The sequence below is a fragment of the Plectropomus leopardus genome, chromosome 18, assembly GCF_008729295.1.
Source record: "Plectropomus leopardus isolate mb chromosome 18, YSFRI_Pleo_2.0, whole genome shotgun sequence".
NCBI classification, from domain to species: Eukaryota; Metazoa; Chordata; class Actinopteri; order Perciformes; family Serranidae; genus Plectropomus; species Plectropomus leopardus.
Genome location: NC_056480.1, coordinates 20,651,720 through 20,674,368, shown reverse-complemented (window position 1 = coordinate 20,674,368; position 22,649 = coordinate 20,651,720). Strand labels below are relative to the sequence as shown.

Below are 22,649 nucleotides of genomic sequence, written 5' to 3'. Positions count from 1 at the left end.
GATCTGTTCTGTTAAAAACTGCTGCTGTAAAGAATCCCTATGAGTGTGTGTGTTGCAAACAAGTATCAGCAAAGCTTTTTTATTTAACTTTGAGAAAGTTTTATGTGACATTTTGGTGGTTCCAACAGCACAGGTAAAACTGATATTTATTAGCATATAGCCTACTTAATAGTAAAGTACATTTTATTTATATACTGTTGCCGAAAATCACAAAATCAATCTGCCTAAAATCAGTTGTACAACATAGGCCTATAACACCCTCAGACCCACTGTAGGCCTACACTTTTAGCAAAATACGGCTTTATAATAACCTGGGTGATATGGTGCTGTCATGCATTTAGCACTTTCACCTCGCCACAAGAGTTTTGGGTTCCAGTCGACATATTCTTCTCGTGTCAGCGTGGATTTTCTCCTCGTTCTTTGGTGTCCTCACACAGTCCATAGACAGGTTAAATTAATTGGTGGCTATTGGTGGTATTAACCCTTGTGATAGTCTGGCAAACTTCTCAGGTTGAGGATAAGCGGTTACAGAAAATGAATAGTTGATAACCTTGTTTTATTTTTCGGTGTATTTATGTATGTATCATTTTTATACATTTTATAGTATTTTATATTTTAGAGTCCACATTTCACATTTATTTATTATTGTTGGCTACTTTGGTGAACTTGTCAGTTGAGTTTGTGTATAGTTTGGCACTATAATCCCTTTTTTTTTCTTAAATTTAATTAAGGGGAGCCTGCAGCTTCTTGGCATCTCCTGTCTCATCTCTTTTATGACTGGTTTATGGGTTTTTTTTGTAGGCCTATATGTGTGTGCATGTGGGGCTCACTTAATACAGAAACGGTCTTGCAGCACACCCACTAAGAGCCAGAGTCAAACTTTTGTACTTGTGAACTACATTTCCCATGAAGCTTCGCGCCGCGGCAGCTCTCTGGCACTCCTCCTCCCAGCAGCGTCCTGCTGCCTCGCGGAGCTCAGAGCGGAGCAGACTGCTATGAACAGCTCCGTGTCTCTCACGTCCAGAAATGTGCGCAGGCTGAAGAAGGAGTCGCATCTCTGTCTGTGTGTGTCCTCTTCAGACAACATCACTCTCATGTCTTTCATGCTGCACCGGAAGCTTTAGACGAAGGATACACGCGCACGAAACAAATCCAACCACTTTGTGTTCAACCAGCCGCTGAATGCAGATTTTTGGATAGCCCTCTCTCTGTGGTAAGCGCCCGGTTCAGATCCTCATACCTTTGTGTAAAAGTTGTGTTGTATAAATGTGGTTGTTTATCTGTCATATCACTACTGCAGCTGGGCTGAGAATGTGTGTGTGAGTGAGTAAATGTGTGTGTGTGTGTGTGAAGGGACGCATTGGGAAACTTCACTGACACTGTAGTTGTGACTGCGGCAGCCTCAGTGCTCGCTGTGACACTAAATGTGAGTAGCGGTGACAGACAGTGAAGCTGGAACAGGGACTTGTTGCCATCCACCAAAACATTTCGTGTTTCTGTTCATATTCTGTTGATGCTGCGGCTGTTACTCGTCTGTTTTGGGAGCAGCTGTCTTATTTCTGTTCTTTGCAGTTTTCATTTGGTCTTTTTAACAATTGGCTTGCTGTTTTGTAGTCAGTATTTATCTCCCAGGCTGCTGCATTAGGTGCATTTTCAAAGAATGTATTGTTTATGATACATGGGCTAGCTGTATAACCCTGGTAATACCTTCTCATTTCCATGACCACAAACCTTAATATTTATACATATATCAGGAGTAATGGTATAAAAAGCCCCTTTATCTCCTCCTACTTGTTAGCATCCTTGTGTGTGACAGTAGGTATGGTTTTGTGGTCTTCTTTGTGTTTTTTCAAAGGTCCAGCGTGTAGGATTTAGGGGCAAATAATGGCAGTAAATGGAATATGGTATAATAAATATGTTTTCTTAATTGCGTAATGACCTGACAATAAGTGTCATTGTGTTTTTGTTACCTTTGAACGAGCTGTTTATATAGAACCCCAGTAATTAGTCCTAAAACCTGGAAATTCGTTATCATTTTAGCACCTCAGGTTCCCTTGGTCAGTGTTTTTTTTAATGGGTGTTTGGTTAGAAGCCTTAAAAAAGGTCTGTGGTAAATACAAGCCTAAGAGACTTTCACGTTTTGTTTTACAACATAAAATCCGTTTATTAATACCCCACTTGTGGACTTTGAAGCTTTTATGTGTCTTAAAAAAGACGGTTGCCAACAAGTGGCTAAATGAGACATAACATCATCACACAGAACTGTGCTGAACACGGCTTTACAGCCTTGTAGCAGTGGCGGCACAATTGTAGTGTAGTTTATTTTAGACTAACATTTGCTTTTTAATTCTCAGGAATGCATTTAGGCTTAAAAAATCCTGAAAGTGGTGTTCACTTGTGGCGATTATCTGGCTGAACAAAACTTGTAAGTATCATAAACGTTTACCACAAAGCTTATTTTTTGCAGTGATCCAAATTCCAGTGGTAAAATCCCATGGACTTTTTGACAACTGGGGCGACATTAGTTTCCGCGTTGGCCTACAGAGAAACGTCATCTCTGAGGCGCTCTACATAGAGAGCAGGCCCTCGTCCACAGAGATTGCCATGTTGCACCGCCATGTTTCTACAGTGGCCCAGAACGGACAAACACCGGCTCTAGATAGGGTCATTCACTTTTTTGCACCTGCCAGCAGTGCCTCCTAACAACAGCAATGGAAAAACACAGATTTTTTTAAACATGGAGCTGCTTTATTCAGTGTTTTTACCAGTTTAAATCACCAGGAGAGGAAGAGACCTCGTTTGATAATTTCAGCTCCCAGTAATAACTCTACAATAAGCAAAGAAGGAACTCTAACTGAGAGAAGTTTGGTGAAAATGCACAGATGGCCAAAAGTTTGTGTTCACAAAGTGAAATGCATTACAAATGAATCAATGAAGTGTTACGCATCTTTGGAAATTAGAGTCCTTCACTACTTAATCCCCCGAAATCTTACAGAATGCTCCTTTAATGTTCAGCAGAACAGCTATGGGAAACTGCTCTGCCTTCAGGACTGGGGGATACGCCTGTACTTGTTTTAGGGATGCAAATCAGCCATGGTGACAGATTGACTGGTTTTAGTCACACACCGACCCACACACACACACATCAAACCGCCTAGTGTATGGATGGTCATGTGTGTGGATGTTGCAAAGCCCTCTGGGTAACCTCAGACATGCATTGTCCTCATTGACACTGACAAGTACATGGCCTCTCCATCCTTATAGCTCAAAGCTGTCATGCACACTTGAGCAAACACACATACTGTATGTGCATGTGATGTGAAGCAGAGACACACACACACACACACACACACACACACACACACACACACACGCACACACACAAATCTACAACCATCTCTCTCTGTAAATGTAAATTACAATTTTTCTCTCTGCTCACCTGCCAAATAAATAAACACCCTTTTTTCACACTCTGTCAGCTCTCCTCAAGTTCTCTCTTTTACCCCCAACCCTCTCCCACATACACACACACACACACACACACACACACACACGTAGAGCCAAATGGCACCAATAGAAACCTGCTTCCTCAGTCTGTGTTGATGTGTTCGGTTGTTGAATAGGAGCTGTTGGCAGGCCATCTACCCTGCAGCGGACTGGCTTTCACAGAAGTTGACATTCGCCTCAGCAAACATAATTTGCACTTTGTTTTAGCTTCCCTTTGCTTTCTCTGCACTTCCTCGTGTTGTACGCTAAACATTAATGAAATCGGTATTTCCCTGACATCTTCTAATAGGAGCATGGTAAATAAGTAAACACGGCTCAGCCGGAACTGGCAGCAGTCGTGTTTTGAATCCTAAATCTGTAACCGTGCCTAAAATGAGTGTAGAGTTCTTGAAATACCCCTCTGTGCATGTCCAGCAATGATCCAAATGATGCTCCAAAAAATCCCAAAATGCTCACCCTCCTTTGTTTCTTCTTCGGCTTGTTTTCATGTCATTGTATTGTGTTTAAGAAAGTAGCTGGCAGCCTTTTGCAGCCTACAACACGAACATGTCAAAGAGACAGAGCTGCATGTCTGTGGATGACTAAATCTCTGTCACTCCAGAAGCGACTGACTGCGTGGCGGCAAATGTAAGAGGACAGCAGAATGGCAAATGCTTTGTGACAGTTTTAACTTCAGAGTATTCATAGCCTGCTGCTAATGCTGGTATTTGGACGGAGATGAGGCTGGGTACGTGCAGCTGTTGCACGTAAAGAAGGGAGATGAGTGAGGTGGAAAAGGGCCAAGAGCGTTCACTGTTGAGTTTACCAAACTGCACCAGTTCAAGTCCAAGGAGAGTTTGTTCCGGGGTGATATGGGTAGCCTTTTGTTCACACACGCGTTAATTGAAAGGATCGCGCTCAAGCTGTCCAAACATTTTCCTATCCTGCTTGGATAGAAGGGTCTAGCCTCTGAATACATCCAAACTGAAGTGGCTGAATCTGAAAACACTGCTGATGTGCTTATATTGTGTTTTATTACAACTAATCTTAAAATTTTGTTGCTCAATTATGTGTCTTTTTGTCAGCTGTGTTTCCAGTTTTGTTATTGATGTTACCTGTTAACAGGCCAAGTGCCTCATCGACTTAATTTCTTTGCAGGCATTTCAGTTTCGGCAAGTATGCGAGTCAGTGCACCAATCTGATACCACAAGATTTATTGATAAACGTCAAAGTAGTTTCATACCTGGATAAAATGGCAGTTTTCCCTGAAATCAGCTCTTCTTTGCTGCTCTGAAACAGTAGCCTACACAGAAAGTTACACTGTATACTGCTGTTTTAGAGAATCAAAGAACTGATTTCTGGTAAGTAATGTAATGTTTGCAAAATGTCAGTAATTAGACAATATTTGACTCTGGAAGGTCCCACCAGCTTAGAGTTTAACCTGAGCCATGCCGTACATGATAATAGCAATTATTTTACTCAGGGTTAGTAGTATACAGCGGCTACTTTTTTTCTACTCAATGGTATCGGACCAGTACATGGTTTAAGTATTAGAATCAGTATGGGGAAGAAAAGAAATTATATTGGAATATCTTGAATTGATACCAAATAAACTTCTTATTTACCGGCCTCACAGAGGGAGGAATTAGTGAGAAAGTCCCATTAAACAGGCCGTTGTGTCTTTCTGTTCAATGGGACACTGAAGACAGCAGCCAGTTAGCTTAGCATAAAGACTGGAAACGGGGAATCAGCTCACTTGGCACCGTCCAAAGTAAAGTGGAAAAAAAAAAGCTGTAATTAACACATTTTGTCATGCTTGTATTATTTGTACTTACCCAAAAGTATAAAAACGTCATGTTGCAATATTTGTTTTCACTTTGAGGTTGCTAAGCATGAATCACTGAACAGGCATACTGAGCACAGGCCGAGGGGCCCAAAATGTTATCAACAGATGCAAATGAACTGCTTAGAGACATAAAATAACTAACTAAAAACAAGCAAAAAATCCAAAAAGGACCCCACCTACACACAAAAAACAACACAAAATTAGCAATATCAGATACAAATTCATAAGTAATAAAAAAAAAAACACAGCAGAGTTTATGTGTCTTGCTCCATTGTAGAAGAGGTTGTGACGTCATTTATATATCTGTGCCCAGGGGTGCCAAACAACCTGTGCAGACTCAAGGAAGTCATTGCTCCTGGCCATAAAAGAGTCTAACATAACACTCCTGGTAGAACCACAACTTAGATTTAACAGAAAAGATATGAAGTGTTAATAATTAGTGAGTTGTAAAAGCGCTGGTTATTTTTTATCTTCAAACATAACCAAGTTAGCTGTTACCAGTCTGTATTCAAAGCTAATAACTGTCTCCTGGCTCCCGCTTCATATTGAACTGACAGATTTGGGAGTGGTGTTTATCCTTTCATCTAACTCTGGGATAGAAAGCAAATATTTCCCAATGTATCAAACTACTCATTTAAGTGTTTTCAGCTGCTTTCAAGAAGAATAAAACTATTCAAATCAGCTTTTTTAACCTACTTGATGGAGGCTTTTGAGTCATCGCACCTTCTGGTAAAAAAACACTTAGTAGGACGTAATTTGCATGACCAGAACTGTTCCGTATTCAGGAGGGGCGAGGGTGAACAGCTGCCTGTAATTCTGCACTCATTAAAACTGGCCATAAAGTGTCTGGACTGATAGAGAACACAGTTCTGCTGCTATACTGGGCCTGAAGGTCCTGCTGCTGAAAGGATGAAGTATAATCGCACCCTGTCTGACTGCTGTGACAGTAGAGTTTCATCATAGGCTGTCAAGATGTCGTTAGGCAGACTACACACATTTCACACTCACTTAGGCTTTAACAAGCGAGGACCCCATCCCCGTCATTGGTAGGCAAACAGTGGAGTGTTTAGCGCTGCACCCCAGGTTTTGCAATTACCCTGCATGCCCTGTTTGACACCCCTGTCCATCTGAGACGCACACCTCGGGGAATTAGGCCGAGGATTGAGTTTGGAGGAAGCGCGTGTTGTTGTGACTAGCAAAGAATGTTTGTTAAATGTCAGACTTGCTTCAGATGGAGAAGGAATCTATTATGAAAATGGAAAATCCTGTTCTGTGCTGTTGTTGGAAAGAGCGTTTTTTTTTTTTTTTTTAAATTTCTTTCATTGATCCGGAACGGAGCAAATCAGAGGAGCTGAGTGTAATTATTTTCCTTTCAGACAGAGTTCCTGCTGTGCAGGTCAGGATGGGATTTTTACTGAATTGAATTTCTATGTTTTTACGGTGTTTGTTGTGGTCTAGGTCACTCAAGTAGTTTGCTTATGACATTAATATGTAAACTCTTTCATGGGGAAGTTGGCCTCTACTTTGTTTTTGCATTGCTTAGCTGAAAGTTGCTTTTAGCCTCAGGGCGGAGTTGGTTTACAGTTTGCATTTGAGGGTTTTGCTAAGATAAAGGAAATGCTTTAGAGCAGCTCGTCAGTCCATGACTGCACGCTGTGGTTGAGGTATGCTTCTGTGGGCTGAAATGTGTTGGCTTTTAACTGTCAAGGAAACACCCATTTGCATTTCTGTACATAACAACTATTGTTAGATTGGTAGATATATGCAGGGTTCCCACAGTCATGAAAAACCTGAAACAGTCATGGAATTTCACTATCTTATTTTCCAGGTTTGGAAAAGCCATGGAATTAGAAAAAAACGTTTGGAAAAGTCTTTTTTTGTGTTGTATGAAGTTAATTGTAGATTTTCGTGGCTAACCTAACACACAGTTTTCATACAATGATTATCATTCGGAACAATGTATACCATATAGTTCTGTTAATGTTATGTGTTGTGAATAGCCATTAAATTTGTTTGTGGGTCCTTAAAAAGTCATGAAAAAGTTTCAAATTTTGTCCAAGAAAATGTATGCAAACCTTGTATATGTTACTTCATGGGCTGCATTAACAGGGTTTAAATCTGCGTTCTCACTTCTTCCTAACAGCTAATACTGTATATTCAGAGTGCTTTTGATTTAAAGGGACAGTTCACCACAAAATCAAAAAGACATGTTTTCTTCTTATTTGTATTAGTCAGGATTGTTTTGGTGTGAGTTGCCGTGTGTTGGAGATATCAGATGTCTGCATTTCTTTATTATAATGGAACTAGATGGCACTCTAGGAACTATTTTCTAGCTACACCTGCCAACCATATCACTGCACAGAAAATAGCGTGCATCCACTCATGTACAAGAGGCTCATGCCCGTGACAGCACGAGATATAAATATTATTGGCGCCCTCTTCGGTATAGCATTAGCCTTTGCATGCTCAGTGGTGCTGGTAAGCCAGAAGTAGAAGCATGCTTCCTTCTGTGTGATGACACGGTTGGAGGGTGTACTTTGGTTGAAAGAAAATAGTTCCTACCTTAAATGCTCACAACAAGAGGAGTTTTAGGACTGGAGAAACTTTTTCGTAGTTCTAAGAAGCCCACTTTTTGTGCCGCTTTGAGGGGCTTTTTTAGCTCCTGTTTTGGGTACTTTTCCAGCACATGAGGAACCATAAGTGATGTAGCAACCGTCATTTTTAAAAACATGTTGGCTGCATGAAAAACTGACAACACAAACAACAGCTCATAATGAAAAAAATAAAAGAAAACTATGGACAAATGGACAGACAGTGAAGTCCAGCCTTTACTGAGCATATATGTGACTGAGGAAATACAATGAAATTTTGACTTGTCAAATGGAAAATTACATATACCATTGCTATACCATCCGCTGGCCGGCCTACATCACGTCACTTTAGCCTTTGCAGTACAAATGCAAACAGAGGACGAGCTTTTGAAGGTAGCTATTTAGTAGCTATTTAAGTACTGCCTCTAGGGGGCAGTACTTGACCCGAAAACGTCTAAGGTCTGTGAATTATCTTGACTAACCAGGTCATGAACAGAGACATTGCTGTTCAGTTTCTCAGATTAATGTTTTTGGCGCTTTGAACACTGCAAGCCGAGTGCCACCTAGTTCTGTTACATTCAAGACAGACATCTCTATAGCCAATATCTCTAACACTCTGCAAGCTTGATAGATAGCACTAAAGATGATTGGTTTTAGGATGAACTTTCCCTTCAAGGCTTTCACACAGCTGCAATGTTATGGTTTTGTACTGGATATTTCTGTCTGATTCAAGAGTTTGAACATCATTAGCACGATTTTAGACTTAGACTTTTAGATTCAGCCTTATTGAAATGGAGGGATGCACATTAATCCGCGATCTTTAATCTTCAATTTTGCTTCATGAAGCCCGTCATTTTAGAATGCAAGAGAACTAGCTGCTGGTGTAGAAATGGTCAATAACTTTGCGCTTATTCACTGCAGCCAAATTAGGGGCAGTTGCTGGAAATGTCTGGTCTCATCTGCTTGTAAAGATTAAAGGGTTCAGTCAGCGAGTGAAGTTGAGGAAAAAAAGGCTATTACATGAAGGGTTTGAAAGATAAAGAGAATAGAAAATGAGACAGCAATTCTAATAATAAAAAGGGGATATTGATCTACAGTGCATCAGTCAGGTTATCACTGGGCTCCTCTCGGTCTCCTCGACCCTTGCAGGATTGATTTTTCATTTATTCTGCACAGCGTAAAGGGCACTTGTGCTTTTTGAAATCAGCATTTGTGGTAGCTATTAGGGCGACCAAAGTGTCTCCTCTGCTGAGGGGACACAAGTACGCAATCTTCAAAGGGTGCACTTGACAGAGTTTACGGATCTGCAACAGGTTTGGAGCTGCGTTTGGCTCAGAAATGCAAATTCCCACAGTGAAACCAGCAAAAGAAAGATACATACTGTGACACATTTTTTTCACACCTCAGCGAGCTCAGGAAACGCTTCTTTAAAGAAAGGGAACTACCTAATGTTCCACTGAGCTACAAATAATAAATTGGTTGATCAAATCTTTAAACCACGATTGATCTACTTTTAAGTCACAGAGAAAAAGATTTATAGCTTTATCAGTCTGACGTGTGCACATTTTTTATTACATTATTGGGAGTGTTTATGAGATTTTATGACTTCTGTGTTAAGAAAGGGATGTGGTTCAAAAAAACGATTTTGTATGTGACTGTGTGTGTGTTTATTTAAACATGTTTTGCCTCGAGAGGCAACACCTTCGAGACAAGAAATGGCTGACCTCATTATGTAAGCATGCCAAGCTCAGGAATGCAAAATCTCACGTGTTTTTGTGTGTGTGTGTGTGTGTGTGTGTGTATGTGTGTGTGTGTGTGTGTGTGTATGTGCCGTTGCAGGTAACTTCACACATTGTTAACACCAGACTTGTTTGTCCTGGCGTACAGTTTTTAAAATCTTGCCTGATCCTGCCTGGAAATACACACACTTACCATCCAAAAATGTACACGTTACAACAGACATACGACACACATGCACCCACAGGTTATTCACATGCAGTCACAGATTTGATCCCTCCTATATGGACACAAAACCTGGATATAGTATGCCCAAAACACCTACACAAATCCAGGAATTCAAACACACTTGCCTACACATCAGTTTCCACTCGCACACGTTTGTTTACCTCTTTTCTACATACGGAGCACACACTGTCATCAACTCAAGGTGGCCCTTAGCAATTTTCTCACGGATAACAGGGTGTTTTCAGCTTGTGTTGAACTATTCTGCAATTTGTGTTGTGTGCAGACTCTCCGTGTTGCAGAGCAGAGACAGAGCTCACCTCTGTGCTGCTGTGCGACTGAGCGAGAGACAGAGAGAGAGAGACAGAGAGAGAGACAGAGAGAGAGATAAAGAGAGAGACAGAGAGAGAGAGAAGACAGAGAGAGAGAGAGACAGAGAGAGACAGAGAGAGAGAGAGAGACAGAGAGAGAGAGACAGAGAGAGAGAGAGAGAGAGACAGAGAGAGACAGAGAGAGAGAGAGAGACAGAGAGAGAGAGAGACAGAAGAGAGAGAGAGAGAGAGAGACAGAGAGAGAGAGAGAGGGGTTGAGGTAGAGTGTGGTGTGTTCGAGGCAAGTAAACACTGCGGATGCGATTAACTGAGATTGCCTCAGGGAAGCTCTAATGGGAAATCAGAGTCCCTTTTCCTTGGAATTGTGGGTAACACGAGTTGTTATGTATTCACCTCCTGATGTTCAAATCTACATCGAGAGAGAGAGGGGGGACAGGGTCGAGGAATTTGTAATGACTTGCATTCTGGTACGCTGTCACTGCCTTCCAATGCAAGAAAGAATTAAAGCTCTATTCAGAGTTTGTTCAGTCATCATGAAGATAGATCTTGACATAGGAAGCTAGGGAGTAACTCTTGAGTTGGGATTGTTTTGTCAAACTACTAACTCTTAGTTCAAGAATGGACTTCCAGGTTTGAATTAGTAGGGTAATAGTAGGGTATTTTTTGTGTTTCATGTCATTCAAACAATTTTGGCTTGCTGTAGAGCTGTTGCTCAGACTGCAGATTGTACTTCTGCATTTTCGTTTGCCCGCCACCACGGACACAAAGAGTATAAAAGCAAATCAAGAGACAGAACCGCCCCTCTATCTCTCTTAAACTTAGCAAGTCAGATCAAACTGTAAAACTCAGCACTGATCAAATATAAACCAAGATTTTGTTACTGTAATCCCTATTTTTCCTATTAAATATTTTCAGAAACATAGCTTAGAGCATTGTTAAGCTGTATTATGAGAATTGGGAACAGAAAGTGGGGGCTACACTGTCTCATCTAATGTGAAAATAAAGGCTGAAAAAAATGACAAACTGTAAAACTAGAAGCTTAAAAAAAAGGATAAACTGTAAAACTAGGCAGTGCTGATCTGTGTCGCCTATTTCTCACCTAGAATGTTTTCAGAAACAATTTTTTTATTTTTATGTTCAATTGTAATTCAAGATAGTTTACGGCAAAGTAACGGACCAGCGCGAGCAGTTATTAGTTCGATGTGGTGCAGTGCATTCTGGTAGTTTTACCTCTTGAGCGAAAGCAAATGCCACAGCCCTTTTCTAAAAAATTTCTCAACTTTTCAACTTTTCAACAATTTCAAAAGTATTTACATCTTTTTACTCTACAGAAGGCTCTGTTTTATGAAGACAACTTTCCGACATTTAAATGGCCTACTTCTTTAAATATGATGCTAAATCCAGGAGACAGATCAGGTTTAGCTCAGCTTAATAACTGGACACAGGGGGGGAAACAGCTATCCTGGCTCTATCCAAAGGTAAAGAAAATTCTGCCAGCATCTCTTAAGCGTGCTAAGAGCCAGGCTAGCTGTTTCTCCTGGTTTCCAATCTATACACTTCATGCTAAGATAGGTTAACCAGCTTCAGGCTATAGGTTTATATTTGCCATTCAGAATGGTATTTATATTAATGTTTAACTCTCAGGAAGAAAGCAATCAGGGGTGTTTTGAAGAAAAAAAACATTTTTTTGTTGCCCACACATCTTTATTTAAACTGATTTCAGGTCCATACCAGACTGCCTTTTCACTGTCATCATGGGCAGAAATCTGCTGTTTTTGTGCCTCTTGCTCTTCAAGTCAAAAGGAGTGATACCAAGTACTGGGAAGGGACAAGTATATGTTTGCTCTTTGACAGAGGTTTTACGGGAATTGTGGTTTTATTTTCAATAAATGCCACAAATGCAACTCATAACATCTTAACGGCCTGACATGTGCCCTGGATGGGTCATATACAAACGAGCTGTGAAGTGGCCAAATGATCACCAGCATGCAGAGTGCGTGTAGGGGTGAGGTGAGGTGATGGACAGTAGACATGGCCGAGTGAGCACGGTGTGTATAGACTGTCCCTTCTCCTTGGTGTATAGTTCTGCTGAAGCAGCAGACCTACACACACACACATAGTCACACACACTGCAGGGGTGGGATGCTATAATGTCACCCAAGGGGAGGATCCTCATCACACACTCTGCTGGCCAAAGCACTGCAGGGAGGACACACACACACACACACACACACGCACGCACGCACGCACGCACGCATGCACGCGCGCGTGCGGGAAAATATGTTTCTTAGTGTAAGATCTGTTCTGTTTACCTTTCTGTTGGACTCACCTGTGTGACTTCCTGCATATACAAGCAAGCCTTTGTCCTTGCCTTCATCACTATCTGTGTTTTTCTCTGCAGGTCCCTTAACCAGCAAAAACAGTTTAGTGAAAATACTGAGGAAGAAACCATTTCCTCTTGCATGTTTTTGTGCCTCTGTGCTGGTGTTGTTGCCATGGAGGCATCATGGTTTCTCGTTGTCCATCCATCCCATTCTCATGAATGTGAAAACCGTGGGGGAATTTCTTCAAATTTAGGACAAACATCTTCTTTGACTTAATGATGAACTGATTAGATTTTGGGGGTCATATAGGTCGAGGTCACAATGACATTGTCTTTCTCATTCTTTTGAACCCAATATCTCAGGAACACCTTAAGGGAAGTTTTTTTCAAATTAAGCACAAACGTCCACTTGGACTCAAAAATGAACTGATTTGAATTTGGTAGTCAAAGGTCACTGTGACCTCACAAAACATATTTTTGGCTATAACTTAATTAATTTCAAATAATAATTAATTTCATGCAAGTGTTTAATAGGATGAAAAGACAAAGTGATGACATTTCATATCCAAGAGGTCAAAGGTCAGCTTCACAGTGACTTCATAATATTCTGCAAAAACACTTTTATGGTCATTATTCAACAACATAATTCAGAAACAGTAGGGGAGACATTTGATCAGATACTGAATTGGTGACATCAGTTTTCAGTGCCAACGTTGAAACTGTGCCAATTGTATAGATCATTTGTTTTGCCGGGATGAAGGTGTGCGTGAAACATTCCATGTTTTCACAGACATGGATGTAAATTGTAAGTGTAACTTGACTGGTTTGTAGAGGCATACAACAGCGAGGCGGTTGTTCTAGTTGTTTATGTAATGTGAGAAATATACAATACAGTGATTAAGTGTTCTGTTAATGTTAATGAGGTCATCATGTGTTTATGTGGTCAGGTGTTTGACATCATGTGTTCGGAGGGAAATAAAATATCTTTTCATGGACAGTTTATAACTGGAGCTGAATGAGGGTCAGCGGGGACGCCATAAAGACAAAGACATGATTGTTGGTTGGCTTTCTGACGTCTCTGTGTGAGTGTATTTAGCATTCGGCAAACATGCATGCAGTGAAGTGTGTGTGTGTGTGTGTGTGTGTGTGTGTGTGTGTGTGTGTGTGTGTGTGTGTGTGTGTGTGTTTGTTTGTGTGTACATGCTGTTCCAAATACATTGGACATAGCGGCGAAGCACATATTAGGTGATAGTGAGGGGAGGTTTTGTGCTCTACAAGGTGGTTGTTTGCTCTGTCAGTGTGCAGATGAAGGATGTGACGGCCATGGATTGGCTCCCATCCATCACCGAGGACCTCAGGGTGGCTGACACCATTACACCTTCTCTCCCTCAATATGTGCCTGTCACCCCCCCCCCCCCCCCCCCCCCCCCCCCCCCCACCACCACCACCACCACCACACACACACACACACACCCCCCCCCCCCCCCCCCCCACACACACACACACACACACACTTTTCACTTTTCCATTTATTCCATATTCTCTCCTTATTTTTCACCCTCCACCCACCTCATTTTCTTCTTTCTACACCTGTCACTCCTCTTCATCTTGCCTTACATTTGAGTCGTCCGCCTCCCCACCTGTCTGTCACTATGTCTCACATTTCCCCAATGTTTGTCTCCTTTCTATTCCTCTTTCTATATTTATCATCTATCTCTACTCTACACTTACTTTCTTTCTGTTTTGCAGCATCCTTGCCACTGGCATTGATCTTGAGCAGAGGCAACACACATGCACACGCACACACACACACACACACACACACACACACACACACACACACAAACACAAAAAGACACTCTGACCTGCTTACAATTAAAGCGTACCTCCCTCTTTCCTTTTCCCAAGCACGCTCATAATAGGAAATGCCCCCGTTATCTTTACGGGCACCGGCGTATTAATATAAGCTGTTAGACAAACAAGGTGTGGGTCCACGCTCTGCTATGTGTTCACTCTGATAAAATGCAATACTACATGGCAGTAAGTACACGGCCAGCCTTTTTAAGCTGTTTTCCCTCAAGGCTTTTGCACTCGTCAGTGTTGTAATGGTGGAGAGAGAAAGTGCAGAACAGACAGGTGTGAAAAGAAAGCAAGAAATGTGTGGAGCGAGGTGAAAGACAAAGCTAATCAGGGTCAAACATTGGGTTTTAAGTGCAGGTTTTGTCCCCTTTTGGTCAGTTAGAGTTAAGAGAAGTGAGTGTGGAGCTGAAGGGGAGATGCTAAGTAAAAGCCGAGGGGCCAAAATGTGATAAATACATGATTGCATGAGATTAAGTATTTATATCAGGTCTTTAGCACTCAGAGTAAGGCTGCAGCTAATGTTTTTTTTTCATTAGCCTAATTCACCTGTATTTTTCTTCAGTTAACAACAGTTAATTGCACAGTCTATAAAACGGTGAAAAATGCCCAAGACAATTTTCTAGAGGCCAAAGTGTCTTCTGTTGTGACCAGTTAACCAACTGTTATAATGATTTAAAACAGAGAAAAACAGCAAATCACCACATTTGATAAGTTGGAATAGCTATAATTGTTTTTTTTGTTAGATAAATGGCTAAAATGATGAATAGTGTATTTAAATTGTTCCAGATTAAACTTGGCCTTTAATTGACTAAGTGTTTCTTAAGTAATAGCCTGGTTGTGGAAGAAAGTGAAATTGCAAAATTGAAGCATCTACAGACAAAATGAAGCAGTTTAAATGTTGGATGTGCTATAGAGTGCTTATAGAAAAAAAGAGAAAGTCTCCCCAGCTTATTAAAGGCATCTAACCTAAAAACCTGTTTATTACCCCCTGGACTTTTATTATCAAGTGTGTACATCATTTCGTTAAATAAACAGTTTTAAGAGGGAAAAATAATCTAACTGAGCTAACTAGCTACTTGCTGTCAATTAGCTAGCTCATAAACTAACATTACAAAAAAATCATGCAGTTTATTCAAAAGACATCTTTACCAGGACTGTCAGAAATAGGAACTGTGGCTTGAATTTGGGAAAAAATGAAATAAGCTTTTTGAACTGTAGTGAATTCAGACTTTGTGCTGCTGTGTCATTGCTCTGATAGTCTTTAACCTTAAATCTGATCATAAGACCAGAATATGGGAGCTGCAGGGCATGAGACTTGCAGTTGGTCACTTATGTAAAATATCTGTGGGTGTATCAATGGTGACACGTCCTTCCTGTACATGGACACCTGAGGCTAATGATCACACAAGGATCTGTCATTTTGGTTTAAGTTTCCCTCAATAAATAACCATCAAAACTGCCAACGCACTTTAACATTTGCAATTAAGGAAGTGATTGGTTTAGATTTGTGTCTGGGCTCAGAGTGTGTGATTGTTTGAGGCTATTATCTCGCTGGTACAGAGGAAATGAGCATCTAGTTTTATCCATTTTTCTCTGGAGAGTAGCCTTTATCCTGATTGCAAATGACTGTTTATTACAGAGGACAGTATTTGTTAATGGACATTATGTCACCATAGAACGTGATGTATGTGTGTGTGTGTGTGTGTGTGTGTGTGTGTGTGTGTGGGATGATCAGAGGGAGCGTGTGTTTGTGTGAGTTTAAATGCAACAAATTGTAAGAAAACTTGAGAAGGATGCAATTATAGCCATTAGGGTTGTTTTCTCTGAAATGAGGGGATTGCTTACTGATATCTCCAAGTCATCCAGGGAATTTACTCTCCGTCTCCTTCTGTTGTCCCCCCGCTTCATCCTCCTCCTTCCTGTCTGCATCTCTTTCACTGGTGAGCTCTTTGAATAGGCTGGTTGTTTGCCTCCGCTGGCTGCTGGTAAATATGCTTCACCATCCAGGAGCAGACAATGGCAATGTCGAAAACGTAAAGGAAGGAAGGAAAAAGAGAGAGAGAGAGAGATACAAAGAGAGAGTAACACAGACAGAGAATTTAGACAGAGAGAGTTTTGAATGAGTGAGTAAATAGAATTGGGGGGAAAAGATGTTTGAGCCAAGTGGGAGAACAAAGAGTTGATTGTTGAGGTAAGTTTAGGGCCTTTCAGTTCCTGGACAGTTGGTCCATGATGTTTTTCTTAGATTCCCTCATGAAAAGTAAAGGGTTCAGTATTTTGTACTGTGCTAACAGTTTTCTTTCCATGCTGCCCATCAGGAAAATGGGACTATATGCAGTTCTGTTAAATGAAATAATTATTTAAAGGGTTGTGTGAGTTTATTTGTACAGTTAGAGTATTAAACCCTAATTCTGGCCTTGAATGATTGCTTAGATTAATCTTTTTCACACTACTTACAAAGGGCTCATATTTTGTAAGAAATGGCATTATCGATGATTAAAAAAATCATTTACTAATTCTTTATAGGAAAAGTAATGAATCATTAAAACAAAATGACTTTTTAGCAAGAGTATATCCCTATTTTTTTGGTTATAAGGCTGTTATAAATGTTGAGATTACATTAATAAATGATTAATAAATCGAGTGGTAGTTATCATGTCACCCCACTACCTGCTGGGCGCTTTGGGTGAGCTGTTAGAAATATTGTCAGACTTGGGAGGGCGAGTCACTAAGGGGCAAAGCAGTGTTTTAAATAAGTTTATAATATTTTAGAGAAACATTGTGCAATAATCTACCTTCCACTTTTTCTTCCTTTCTCCAACTGTCTCTACCAAACATACATACACCAACCAGCTGCTGCACTCAGGGTTTCCGTGATCTGGCTCTTGGCCAGGAAAATCTGTTGAAGTGCAACACATTTAAATCTCTCTGGGCATAGGTAAAAATATTTCACCCTGTGAATATGTAGACCAAAAAACAAGTCCCAACAGCAAGTAAGCAAGGGTCTCTCTGTCCACACTGAAACAATTCTGTCACGTAAACAAACCACTGTACCTATCAGCTGTGCACTGAATCAAGACATAACCCCTCAAAGACGTGTGAGTACTTGCTATCTTCCCTATGTTTGTACATTTTAAACAGAAATCTACCTGAAATGACAAACAGGGTAGCCAACAGCAAGTAGGTTGTCATTAACAATAGCCATCACCATAAACTTTCAGCTCTCTGGCGATCTCGCTTCAGCCAGTTGCCACTGTGTGGAATAAGAAGGTATCAATCAGTAATTCCTAAGTTCCATTTCATGAATCAGCCGTTCATCATCCACTGAGCATTCAAAGCGAGCGTCAGGAGTAAATTGAAACAGGGGGTCCAGCAATGGCTCAAAACAGTGGACTGAGCAGTGCTGTGTTACTCGGGCCACTGAAGACATTCTGTAACTGGCCTTGTTCCTTTAGTGCATTAAGTTGGTGGTTTGTGGGTCGAGTGATTGATAAACCCATATGTTTGCAGATGGGTTGGGGCAGATTGGCACTCATAATGGCAGGTTGTTGCAGGTTTTAAAAAACCCTGAACCACGCATCACTAGTAAGTGGACATACGATGCAGTCAGGGATTTTTCAAAAGTCAATCTTATCATCTGCTGGTAACATGGTGATCTATAGACCTTTAAATCCAGAAGTTAGAACTTGTTATAAGACAGCATATGACATTTGAAAACACTGGCTTCTTTATTTTGGGGAATAGAGAGAAGCAATTATGTTTATAAGGGGAAGCAAATATGTTCAAAAAAGGGAAACAAATGAATTTATATTCATCAAAGTAGTGGATGTAACAAAGTATTGTTTTGTTATCGGAACTGAAGCTTATGTATCAGCACTAGTATGTAAACTGTTTAACCCTTTGAAACCTGGATTGACAACAGCTTTCTTTTGCTGTGTTATGACGCCTTTCAAAAGATATTTAATCATTTAAAACCTGAGCAAATTAGTTTGATTTCTTTTGAAAATATGGGGGAAAAGACACACAATTTTGCAAGAAATGTCCCAGAAAGTACAAGAAATAGGTAATTGGCGACAAAACAATGACCTTGATATTATTTTAGAAAAAAAGGGGAAACTAAAAAGACCTAGGGAAAAATGTCCAGAAAACTATGTTTATAGTTATAATTATATATATCTCTGTAAAATTATCTTACAGAAAAATATGTATATAAAAAATATGTACTTTTTGGGGTAATTTTGCAGGGTTTTTTTCATTTTAATTTTGTTATTTTTTGTGCAATTTTTTTTTTGTAAATTCTTGCCAATTTTTGGTCTGTCTTGTTCCCATGTTTTTTGAAGAAATCAAACCAATTCGCTCGGGTTTCAAAGGGTTAACTGCGCTCTTCAGACTTAAACACTGCAGAGCTGAAACTGCTTGTTGATAAAAATATATTTTAAAAACAATTCCCTGGTTCCAGCCTCTAAGATATGTGGATTGCAGCTTTTCTTTGTTTTCGAAGCGAGCAACCTGAACATGTTTAGGTTTTCGACTGTTTGGTTGGATAAAACAATCAATTCAGACGACGTCCCTCATCATCAGAGGTCATGTGCTGCAGTTGAACCCTGAGTGCTGCATCTACAGTCAGCTTTGTCAAATGTTTATCTTTGACTTGTATAATCTTTTTTTTTTTTTTTTTTTTAATATGGCTCAGTGAGGTTGTGAAGAGTACACACTTGGCTTGGGGATTAGTACGTTTGAAAAATGCCTACAAAGCTTAAATGCTCAAGTTGCGTTGCGGAAGCTGCACCTTTTCTTGCAGATTGCAGGAGTGTGAGTTTTGACAAGAGGAGGAAAAAGAGGGAGGGGAAGATGAAAGTGGTTTACCTATGAGCTCCTGGTAAAGGAAGTAATCCCAGAGAGTAAGAGAGAGATGGACCTTTTTAAAAGAGAGAGAGATGTGAGCCTGAAAAACGAAGAGACCCACCACAGCAGGGTGCTCTGCTGAGCCGCAGCAAACAGTGACATGAAAAGGTTTTGAACTGCAGCCAGGCCCCTGAGCTTTCTACCAATACTGAGGGACACTGGAGAGGAGAGAAAATGAGAGAGGAAGTGATGGGAGGGGAGAAAAGTTAAAGAAAATGGAGGATTAGTAGGGAGGGTAGAAGATGAAAAGAAGAGCAAGGAGACCAGAAGTGGAAAATAGGAGAGGAAAGGACAGGGGAGATGAGAACAAAAGGGGAACCCTGTGTTGAGAAGCTGAAGAAAAGTGCTTTCTAGTGTCGTCTTTTAAGTTGACAGTTTAGGATGAAGCATGGGAGAGATGACTCATAACTAATAGAGGTCTTTAACTCTCCGGGATGCTCCCTTTTATTATATATTGCAAATTTTTCTTTGTATATTGTGGAGACATGAAGCAGAAATGTGAGGGGATAAGAGTTGAAATTTATTAAAGGCCCTAAGTTTGAATATAACTCATTCAGAACTGAATTTGGATCCAGAGGGATGTAGGAATGTAAGGATAGAGTGGAGGATAGGGGAAGAAATGGAGGGTATGAAGGGGAATTTGTGAAAATGAGCCAATGGCAACTCTCAGACAGACTTAACGGCAGGAAATCCAAGTTGTAATCAGACCTAGTTGATGATGATTCACCAGACATAACAGACAAAACATTCCTAGTACTGGGATGTAACGTTCTCTAATCTAATGCTAATCTTCTTGCCAGTTTTCCTAAATCTGAAGACAGGACCTGATCCTTTTTTTTCAGTTTTGGAAAAAAAAATGGATCATGTATACATATTATTGTATCCGACAGTAAGTCCAAAGCTCAAAGAGAGTTTACTCTCATATGTTTTTCAAGAAACGCCGCAAATGTTGGAAGCAGGAAACAGCAACATGTTTTCCATTACTGCTTCAAGCAATGATTGAAATAATTACTTATGATCAACTATGATTTATTTATCATTAAAGGTATACTGAAGATCATCATGGACCAAAAAAGTTATTAAAGGGGCTTGTTATGCTTTTCCTCACTTTCTGACATGTATATAATTTTACAGTGTAGGCCAAAGTTTCAAGTAATGAAGTAAGAACGGCAATAACAGCATGACATTCTGACCTTAAACAGGCAGTGGATCCGCTCCATTCTAGTGCACTGGTTGCACTGCTCGACATGTTATGGCAAAGGCCTGGAAAGCTGTTTAAATGGAGTGTGATCTGTCAACCAGCAGCAGCGACCACATAACTGTCAGCTGACAAAACAATGATGTCTGTCTACAGGGCAAATGCCACGGTACCTCTGCTAATAGACAAATAATTGCCTAAATGAACAGTATTTTACACAAAATAATTTTATGTAAGCCTGAATGTCGTTCATCACGTCTTTGTTCCATCCATCTCCCTTGATTTGTTTGTGCTTGTATGGGGTGGTGGTGACGTATACGCCGCTTTTGCCACTGAAATCTAGCAACGGATCCAGTGCCAGCTGTGGTTACTGTCAGGAGGTGTGCAGACTCCATCTACTGGCATCGCAGGCGTATGTTGGTGCGGTAATGTTGTGGACCTACTGTATAAGGGGTAAGAAGACCTGAAGACACCAATCAGAGCAGAGGCTTTTTCAGGAGTAGGGGTTAAAGAGTTAAAACAGAGAATCTCAGACAGAGGGTGACTACAGGTCTGCTAGCAGAGACAGAATGAGGAAAATAAATTGGTTTTTTTGAACATTAAAGCACATAAACATTATAGTAAAAACCTTAAATCCAAGTATAAACCTAAAAATAAGCATAATAGGTCTCCTTTAATTTGAACTGAATCCATGGCTGCAGATAGCTGTTTGTAGGTGTTTTAGCAGCTGCTTTCTTGCTCTCATTTTGAATAAATGTTCAGAGAACTGTTCGTTCTCAAGTTGTCTGGAGCAATAACATATAGTCTGATGAAGACGGTTTTTATCTCACAATAAATAGAACCCATTGTGTCGTGTTTGATTTTGAAAAAAAAAAAAAAAACGTCTGCAGTGGCTGCTGCAGTGCTGAAACAGGAGAGACGCAGGCCGGGGGAATTCCACAGCAGCTCTCACTGTATTATATTTGTCAGTTTTCTCCTTTCTCATCCCCACAGATGCACCTTCGCCTTTCCTTATTATGACGCACATATACACTGACTTGTGGCAAAAAACACACGCCCTGGTTGTAAAGCGGTAAATTAAAAGCCTTACTCAGAGCAACAAATGAGGCTGGGGGATTAGCTTCTTTTCAACCATGTTATGAAGGTTATTTTTAGGCTCCTCTCAGCCACACAATGCCTCATAAAAAAACAAAGCTTGTAGGGTTTGGCTTTTGAATACACAACTCTGACTCTCTCCACGGGTTAGTTTCTGGTTTTCATTGATTTTGACTCAAGTAAATGTTGCTTTTAAGCAATTTACATGATGTGATTTTTTAAAAAATGACATATACATGCACTTAAAACTAAAATTACATACAATAAATCTGTGTTTGTGTGTCTGTAACTGCCTCTCTCATTTGTACACACACTAAAAGCCCCTCTTTTCCTCCAAACACACATTTGTAAACCCCCCTGCCTTGTGCACGTACACAGAGAAATCAGTGTTGGCCCTCAGCTTTCACAGTAACTAATCACTCAGACAGCGTGGCCGTGCCCTCTCATTAAGCATGCTGTACGCTGAAAGCAACACCGCTAATGACTCTGCATTGCCTGTTACACACACAATACCCACAGACTTAAAACTATAATAGCTAGCTTAAGCAACACAAACTCTACAGACACACAGGCAGACAGACAGACAGAAAACACCTCTGCTCAGCTGTTTTGCTCTTTACAAAAATGTGTTGGGAAAGTTCTGGTGATTGTGTGATTTTCCATTGTGAGATACTGAAACTAGCTGCAAAACAGCTGCCTGTTAATGTGTGCAGATTTCTGTATTCTATCAGTAAACAGAAGTCATGCAGGGATGGAAACCTAAAGCCCCCTATGGTGCTTTCTCAACAATGCCTTTACTGTTCCAGAAACTTCACATCCCATTTGCTCTGATGTCGGTGTTGCCGGTTCACTCCAAGCTTCTTTAGCACTTGTTTTCTGCGCTGTCATCTTGCATCCGCTGATGGTTGGAAGTTAGCAAATAGCCTGCTCATCTATTCTAGCAGAGTTAGCCCACTTGTGCTTCACAAACCTGACACTGTCAGCCAAGCATGCACTTATTCAGTCAACAGGAATTTGCAGGGAAGCAGATCAGAGTTCTGTTGAATCCAAC

General features: G+C 40.5%; 1 protein-coding gene across 1 annotated transcript in view; it reads left to right on the top strand.

Moving 5' to 3' along the window:
• Positions 1-980: 980 nt before the first annotated feature.
• Positions 981-22,649, top strand: part of pag1 (phosphoprotein membrane anchor with glycosphingolipid microdomains 1) — a 69,174-nt gene continuing 47,505 nt past the window's right edge. Inside the window, exon 1 of the mRNA XM_042506263.1 lies at positions 981-1,213. The gene's annotated coding sequence lies outside the window, so the exon portion shown is untranslated. The remainder of the gene's footprint in view (positions 1,214-22,649) is intronic.